The sequence below is a fragment of the Neoarius graeffei genome, chromosome 27 (assembly GCF_027579695.1).
Source record: "Neoarius graeffei isolate fNeoGra1 chromosome 27, fNeoGra1.pri, whole genome shotgun sequence".
NCBI classification, from domain to species: Eukaryota; Metazoa; Chordata; class Actinopteri; order Siluriformes; family Ariidae; genus Neoarius; species Neoarius graeffei.
Window position 1 is genome coordinate 48,911,607 of NC_083595.1, and position 9,325 is coordinate 48,920,931.

The 9,325-nt window shown below is 42.9% G+C and overlaps 1 non-coding gene across 1 annotated transcript; it reads left to right on the plus strand.

The window, feature by feature from the left end:
• The first annotated feature begins 765 nt into the window (after nt 1-765).
• On the plus strand, nt 766-838 carry trnar-ucg (transfer RNA arginine (anticodon UCG)). Its single transcript has one exon. It is a non-coding gene; the product is annotated as a tRNA-Arg (tRNA).
• Nucleotides 839-9,325: the final 8,487 nt, after the last annotated feature.

The following is a 9,325-nucleotide window of genomic DNA, read 5'->3' on the forward strand; positions in this document are numbered from 1 at the left end:
GCTGAGTTGGGCTGAGTCGGGCTGAGTGGGGCTATTGGAGTTGCATTTCGACTACAACCGCGCTGAACCGTGCTGGCTGGAAGTGGGTGGACACATTGGGTGGAGTTAGCGAAAGTGGGTGGACGTCACGTGATGTCGTTAAGCGGCGCAAACAGTGACATCAGTGATCTTTTAAGCGGTAGTCTCACGACCCGGATAGTAAACAATAAACATGGAGGACATGGAGTTGTTAGTGTTGCTGGTCTTGGTTCTGTGGCTTGTTGTCACCGACAACGCCAACAGATACTGGCAAGAGCGTATAGATGAGACGAGGCGCATAAGGCTTCAGAAATTCTCGTAATTCGTAATTATTATTCTTCCGGGTTTACGGTGTTTACAGATCCCAGCGTGCTCGCAGGGCGTGTGTGGGCATGTGAGGACACTCCTCCTCACCAATCAGTGCACAGGGGAGTGTCTGCTCACGCCCCCAGCCTCACTCAGCTCAGTTTGGCTCGCTTCAGCCCTACTCCAAAACCGTGCGAGTTTTGGGTGCTAAGCAGGGCTGAAGCGAGCTGAGTCGTGCTGTTCTGAGGTAGTCGAAACGCGAGCCGTGTCGGGCTGAAGTGAGCTGAAAAAGGGTAGTGGAAAAGGGCCATTTGTCTGTTAAAGATTCCTTATTTATTCAGGAACGGCTTATTAACTCAACAGCGCAGACTGAACATCAGTATGAGGACTAGGAAAACTGTAAATAACAGATTAAAATAACTTTATCATATAAACGGAACTGGCCTTGTGGCCTAATGGATAAGGCGTCTGACTTCGGATCAGAAGATTGCAGGTTCGAGTCCTGCCAGGGTCAAAATTTTGAGGGAGAGTTATGGCAAATAAAAAATTACTTTAGGGGAATTAGCTCAAGTGGTAGAGCGCTTGCTTAGCATGTAAGAGGTAGTGGGATCGTTGCCCACATTCTCCAAAACAGCAGCTGCCTTTTCAGGCGGCACGGTGGTGTAGTGGTTAGCACGGTTGCCTCACAGCAAGAAGGTCCGGGTTTGAGCCCAGCGGCCGGCAGGGCCCTTTCTGTGCAGAGTTTGCATGTTCTCCCCGTGTCTGCATGGGTTTTCTCTGGATGCGCGGGTTTCCCCCACAGTTCAAAGACATGCAGTTAGGTTGACGTGGAGCGGCCTTGGGCTGAGGTACCTTTGAGCAAGATATCTAACCCCTGACTGCTCCCCGGGCGCTCTGGTGTGGCTGCCCACTGCTCTGGGTGTGTGTGTGTGCATGTGTTCACTGCTTCAGATGGGTTAAATGCAGAGGATGAATTTCACTGTGCTTGAAGTGTGCATGTGACAAATAAAGGTTTCTTCTTCTTCTAAATTATTTTTTTTAAAATTGTACGTGCATTTCATGTCACTGGTGTTGTTGAGTTTAAAAACTTGTATTTTGAAATCCTAAAAAGTTGTAGATACTGTAAGTGTTTCCAAGGTGAAAGGTCAGAAGCATGAGTAGCCAATTTAGCCAAGACCAGTAGAGTTTCCCTCTAAATTGACTGTAGGTGTGAATGGTTGTCTGTGTCTATGTGTCAGCCCTGTGATGACCTGGCGACTTGTCCAGGGTGTACCCCGCCTTTCGCCCGTAGTCAGCTGGGATAGGCTCCAGCTTGCCTGCGACCCTGTAGAACAGGATAAAGCGGCTACAGATAATGAGATGAGATGAGACTTATCTTGTACAGGGTCGCAGGCGAGCTGGAGCCTATCCCAGCTGACTATGGGTGAAAGGCAGGGTACACCCTGGACAAGTCACCAGGTCATCACAGGGCTGGCACACAAAGACAAACAACCATTCACACTCACAACTACGGTCAATTTAGAGCCACCAATTAGCCTAACCTGCATGTCTTTGGACTGTGGGGGAAACCGGAGCACCCGGAGGAAACCCACGCAGACACAGGGAGAACATGCAAACTCCACAAAAAGGCCCCCATCGGCCGCTGGGCTTAAACCCAAACCTTCTTGCTGTGAGGCAACAGTGCTAATCACTACACCACCGTGCCAACTCCATAGAGTATATGACATTCAAAAGTCAAATCCTTCCCATGCCAGGACCTGGTCTTCCCAGGCAGACTCCCAACCCAGTACTAACCAGGCCCTTAAAGGTGCACTGGGCAGCACCAATCTCCATAGCCCTCACCTATACAGCTAGGGTTACAGTGGGAGGCTGGTCCTCTAGTAACCACAAGAGTTTGACTCCCTACTCGGATCTGTATTGCAGCGTGTCTTGCCAGACGGCAGTAGGTACCATTTTTATGATGGCCTTTAGGATGACCTGACCACAAGTAGAACTTGCAATCTCCCAATTGAGAGGCAGACATGCTAACCACTTGGCCAGCTCATGGTAATATATAACATTAATGTTGCATTCATAACTTTTATATGAAAACATAATTGAACATTTAGCTGGCCAGAAAGTCAACAAATCCCAAAGTGTTTTGTTTCTTAGAATAACTCTTACTTTTTTTAACGATGCTGGATTTTTATGAACACATTCAATAAGGTGTAGGTACTCCGGAAAAGTTTTAGACTTCTGTAACTCCGTGGCTCTCTCTCTCTCTCCCTCTCTCTCTCTCACTCACTCTCTCAGTAGGGGTCCCGTGAGGCAGCGTTTAATCATTGGGTACTGCACCATCAATGTGGAGGCAGACAGAAGGAGCCCACACCAGGAGATCAGCCTGCAATCAAAGCCTTCTCCACCCCACTCTACTGTCTGCTGCTACTGACTGCTGCCACGGCTCCCCATCACAAAAAAGAGCAGCAGAAACAATTATTTATTCTTTTTGATGTGGGGTTTTGAAGTTATCACACTACTCAACTCCGACACCCACCTCCTTCCCAAATTCTCTCCCTCCTACTCTCTCTCTCTCTCGCTCTCTCTCTCATTCCTTCACTCTTCTTTCAGCTTGTTTACACTCAGAGAAAACAAGGCCAGGCCCGAGTCCATTAGAGAAGAGGAATCATTTTGAGTTTGAGAAACACAAGCATTGCAAGTCATGTCGTATCATGTCATGTCATTGTGTGTTTATTTGACTTTGATTAGACAGAACGTCTTGTTCCCTGCCTCTTTCTGCATTTATGTACTGCTAAGCAGATCAGTCTGACTGATTCTAGTGTGAATAACAATACTAATGATCTCCATCTGGCCTAAAGTTTGCAGACAGCTGACCATCACACCCAAATGTGGTTCTTTCCAAACTGTTGCCACAAAGCTTGAAGTATACAACTGTCTTTGCATGGTGCAGTGTATCATCCTGTTCTGTTGTACGATCCCACTGCACACATTTGGGATTAACTGGAACACCGACTGCACCCCAAGCCTCCTCATCTAACTTCAGCACCTTGTGGCTGAATGAACACATCCCCATAGCAAAAATCTAGTGGAAAGCCTTCCCAGAAGAGTGGAACTTATTATAACAGCAAAGAGGAATAAATCTGGAATGGTGTCAGGCATGCAGGCGAGAGACAGATGTAAAAGCAGAAAGGAGTGTAATAAGGAAAACTTGTAGACAAATCCAAATGATTAGACAAAAAGCAGAATCAAAAACAGGCAATGGTCAGGCGAGGCACAAACAGGATATCAAAGGCAGAGGCAAAAGTGTACAATCCAAAAATACAAACAAAGTCAAAACCAGAATAACAGTGCAGGAGATCAAAGGTTTGGTAAAGTCAGACCAACGGAAGTAACTGAGAATGTGCTTCACAATGAACCAGCGCAATGAGTGTGTTTAAGCAGTGTTCTGGGGTGACTGAGTCCAGGTGTGTGCAGTCAGTACTCAGTAGTCTGTGAGCGGTGAAGTGCAGGGTGGGTGTTGTAGTCCATGGCAGCCATATTTGAAGGCTGGCATATTTGTAAATTCTGGGAAGTGGAGTCCTGAGTGCACACAGGTCCAGATGTGACAAATGAGATGTTCAAAAAGTACATATGCGTGTGATGGTTGGGTGTGCAAAACCTTTTGGCCACATAGTGTATCCGTTGAGAACTTTAATAATTAAACAAAGCTCTTTTTGTTTCAGACTCATTTACAAACTGTTATACAATCAAGGATTAAATATTTCTTGAAAGTGCAAAGTACAGGTAAAGTCTTTGAAAGCAACATCTCATCTCATTATTTCTAACCGCTTTATCCTGTTCTACAGGGTCGCAGGCAAGCTGGAGCCTATCCCAGCTGACTACGGGCGAAAGGCGGGGTACACCCTGGACAAGTCGCCAGGTCATCACAGGGCTGACACATAGACACAGACAACCATTCACACTCACATTCACACCTACGGTCAATTTAGAGTCACCAGTTAACCTTCATCCTACCAAGTGGGGTCCATCTGGACCCCGGACCTATATGTTTGTTTGCCATTTTAAAAATATGTGATATACTGCCTCACCGTTTTATGAATTTGTCGGAATTTATGTCTTAATTAAAACACTAAAGCACCGGAAGATCAGCTTTTTGCATTGTGAAGGTATAATTAATTTGTTACTGGGGTCCAACTGGACCCCAGAGTAAAGTTTATCTGTCTTTCATTTTATAATTGAATAGCACACTGAAAGTTAACTTCTTTTATTTCTTTTATGTTCCATAATGAAACTACCAAGGCATTCCTTCTTGGGGTCCGTGTGGACCCCACTGCTGCAATAAGCACAGGCTGCAAAACAAAAGCCCTAAATTATTTTACAATTACTTTTTTGTTTTAAATTCTGTAAGAAAAGACCTAAGTTGTAATCCAGAATGTTTTACAGCTGCATGAGCTGCAAAAATCATGTATATAATGCCAATTTTTTTTGTGGCGCTATAATTTGCTACATGTATGCTAGTTATTGCAATATTATTGCAATGTTATTGCATTTATAATACATCATTGATATTCAGCCATAGTGGATTTTGTTCTTCAATAAAGTTATGTCTGTTTGCTGCATTGAATTGGTTCTTACTGCATTGATTTCAAGGTATTCCCTCCTGGGGTCCATACGGACCCCGCCTGGTAGTTTGTGTATGTAAAATTGGCTGGTAGGATGAAGGTTAAGTGTGTTCTTTATGCCTTGGGCCCTTTAGTGTATTGCTGTTATTAATACAAGATGTTCTGAACAAAACTTATCTGGTGATTTTGTCTTTATAAGCTTTAATTTTAAAGAAAAGTATTGGGGTCCAAACGGACCCCACATGGTAAGATTAAGGTGTAAAATAGCATGGTAGGATGAGGGTTAACCTAACCTGCATGTCTCTGGACTGTGGGGGAAACCGGAGCACCTGGAGGAAAACCACGCGGACACGGGGAGAACATGCAAACTCCGCACAGAAAGGCCCTCGCCGGCCACGGAGCTCGAACCCGGACCTTCTTGCTGTGAGGCGACAGCGCTAACCACTACACCACCGTGCCACCCTGAAAGCAACATGACAGCTCTAATGCAAGCATGAAGATACTGTGTCTTGTTACTGGATGCAAAAAAAATAAGTTCATTTAATGACACAGTAAATACATTAAATCATATACGTAGATTTCTGGTCAGTGGCATCGTTAGGCCCTATGACTCGGAGTTAAAGCCCTGGGTATTTTGAGCTGAGCTCCAGGTATTTTGAGCCGAGCCCTGGGTGTTGTGAGCCGAGCCCTGGGTATTTTGAGCCTAGCCCCAGGTATTTTGAGCTGATCCCCAGGTATTCTGAGCCTAGCCCCGGGTATTTTGAGCCTAGCTCTGGGTATTTTAAGCCGAGCCCTGGGCATTTTGAGCTGAGCCCCAGGCATTTCGAGCCTAGCCCCGGCCATTTTGAGCCTTGAAAAAGCAAGAGATTAATAGAAAACAACTGACTGAAACAGATCAGAACTTGATTTGCAGTGTCCGAAGATGGAGGGGTGATGGGGAGGACATAATTGAGCACTGCACAGTACACATTCAAAATTTTGGTAACCACCAGCAGAACAACATTCAGAACTGGTTGGAAGACAACTTCAAAAAAAAAAAACAATCCACGATTGGATTGAAGATGAAAATAGATGGTAAATCATCAACCATGGGTGTAAATACAGAATCTATCGACACTGTGACCTATTGAATTATGTTGACACACAAAACTGCTCCGTGCAACCTGGTTATGTTGAATTTATTGTGTAGGCTCTGTATGATTAGTGTGCCAGGCTCGCTCCAAAGTTCGAGTGGTTTAAGGAATAGCTACAGTGGTGGTCTATTTGCCCTGACTAAGTTTATTTAAAAGGTCAACAACAATGTGTTCATGGTGACACCAATAGCTGCCCTGACATAATTAAGTCATATGTTTTAATGCTACATGTAGCCTACACAGAACCAGCCAGCCGACCATCCCATAGCCAGCCTTTGGCATATTAGTCACATATAGGGATAAAATAGTTTTTTGTTTGTTTGTTTTGCCACACAATATTAATGTCAAAATAAATGTGTGTTGTCCCTTAATCTCCCTTAAAAAATACAAGCCCCAGGAAAACTTGACTTAGCCCATCGTCTTTTCAATAGCTGGAAACACCCCTGGTTCTAATAGAACATTTCTTCAGCATGATGAACATTGCATTTTGGCCTATTGCAATTCTCAAGTCAAACCCCAAAAACATCTGTTGCAGCCATGTAAACAAGATTTATGGGCAACTTCAACAAAAGGCTTCAAAGCAAATTCCCTTGAGACAGTCGACATTAATAATGTTTATATCATTGGCCTAGAACTTTGATAAACTAAATTAGTTTAATTAAGCTTGATGCAATACAGCATTAAAAAGTCATTAAGCAAGCCATTTTCTCAGTTTGACGCTGACTCTTGCTTGATGTGGTGAACATTTAGCAAAATGTGATGGGTGTTCATTCCAGAAGACAAAGTGGGTTGCCTTTTATCTCAGATCAACATCAGCTATTTAACACTACTTTTAGGGGTTGACTAAATAAATAGTAATAAACCACAGCATTTAATGACATGAAGTGGATATTGTAATGGGAAACCACAAACCACATTGATCTCAGCAAAGTCATTGAGTAAAAGAATAAATGAACAATGAACATGTTTTTCAATACTTATTGCCAAAGCAGCATAAATCTGTATGTAGATTAGGTTAGATATATAATTTCGACAAAGCCTCAGTTGTTCATCCAGCCATCCATCCATTATCTATGGACCCTTTTCACGTGACGTCACAACAAATGCGGCCACCATTTTGGACATGTACTACCAGTAGTTTACCACAGCCAACATTGAGGAACGGCAGCAAAGAAATTTTTACTTTCAGCAAGACTTCCATCATGCCACTATATTGTTGTGCACCTGGATGTAGTAACCATCAACAAACAAGGCAAGGTTTATCATTTTATCAGATCCCGACGGAGAAGATGGATAGCGGCCATTAACAGGAAAGATTGGCAGCCCTCGGCATACCAACGCTTGTGTAGTGACCACTTTGTTGGAGGTAAGACGAATAAAATTAGCCAGAAAAGGCATTACATTGCTGTTAACATTCTGTGGCGGCGAGTGTGTAACCAAATAGGCTAAAATAACCCATTGTAACCTCTTTGTTCTTCTGTAGTAGCTATTGTTGACTAGCTAATGTCAACAACATAGTAGCTAGTATGTTACTGTAGCAATGTTTACGTTCAGTCATTTGGATGACTGTTAAAACCTTTCAGTCTCAAGTTTTTCCTTTACTGTATTTACTAGTTTACTGTAATTATGATCCGGCAGCTATTTACACCGGATCCAGTGTAAATAGCTGCCGGAGCCAACGTCCGAGGTTCCGGAGCGTGCTCCGGCTTGCTCCCCCTCAAATTAAGCAGCGCGCTCCGGCTTGCTCCCGGAGTGCTCCAGCCGAGGTTCCGGAGCGCGCTCCGGCTTGCTCCCCCTCAAATTAAGCAGCGTGCTCCGGCTTGCTCCCGGAGTGCTCCGGCCGAGGTTCCGGAGCGCACTGCTTAATTTGAGGGGGAGCAAGCCGGAGCGTACGTCAGTGAACAATCCTGGTGGAAGCAGGTAAACGTCATTCTCTAAGCCTGCTAACCTCAATTTTTGCAAATACCTCTCCCTCTGCTCGCCCTGTAAATGCCCTACGTCGCTGGATAGTGAAGGTGTTTTCTGCATCTTGCTCTTTTTTCTTTTATGTTTTTCGTTTGTCGCCTTCCTCGCATTCAAACTGATTCGAGCCGAAGTCCACTACATGTCCAAAATGGTGGTCGCATTTACGAAGGTCACGCGACTGAAAAGGGTCTATAGCCACTTATCCTGTGCAGGGTTTCAGGCAAGCGGGAGCCTATCCCAGCTGACTTTGGGCGAAAGGCAGGGTACACCCTGGACAAGTTGCCAGGTCATCGAAGGGCTCAGTGGTCCATAAGCAACCAAAATCACATTTACTTTTTGCTTTATAACTAAAAAATATAACATTTTTTTTTCTTTTTATCAATCTTTAATGCTTTCTTGTTTCACTATAGTTCAAATGGACCCTCTTAGTACAGATTTATTAAAATATCCAAATATTACGCTGATTATTTAAATGTATAAAATAATATTTTGGTTATTTGTTGAAGCCATAACACTTTTTCTTCCTGGTATTTCTACTGACAGAAACATTACAGCCAAGATAACATTATTTATACTCCAAGTTGTTTTTTGCATTATTGTAGTTTTGGATTAAACTCTTTTGATTCAATTCAGTTATAAGTAAAATTAATGGTAATGTGTCAAAATTTTACTCAATTAAAAGAAGTATGAACCCAACAGTTGACTTAAGTAAAGGTTTCAAAGTATCAGTGTTTAAAAATACTTAAGCATTCAACAGTAAAATTGGATATTTTAACTAATCAAAAATGAACAGATGTATGAAGAAATTCATATATGAATTTTTATTTATCTTATTAATTAACCCAGTTGGAATTAATGAGATAGCATGTGCAATGGGAAAAAAAACTAGTGAGCACAATTACCAGCTTAAAACTAACTTCCACATGTTTCTTTAGATTTGATAGCGTTGGGTTTTTTGTTTTTTTGTTTTTTTTTACATGGGAGAGACATCCTGTATGAATCGTACTAAATCTTACTAACTCAAAGACCAATTAGAACAACTGTGTGGCAGTTTCATTTGACATTGACATGACGGTGAAGTTGGTTGGATGTTTAAAGAAAATAAATAAATGAGAACATAACTGATGGTCATAGCAACCGGGCAAAGACAAAATCTCACTGCATTTGAGACTACTTTTAATGATTAGTTAGAAGACCAATATGAAAATGTAAAGAGTGAAGAAAAAGGTATGGGGTTTTTTTTCCTCTTGCAAATTTACTTGAATAGTACTATCTTCCAAAATA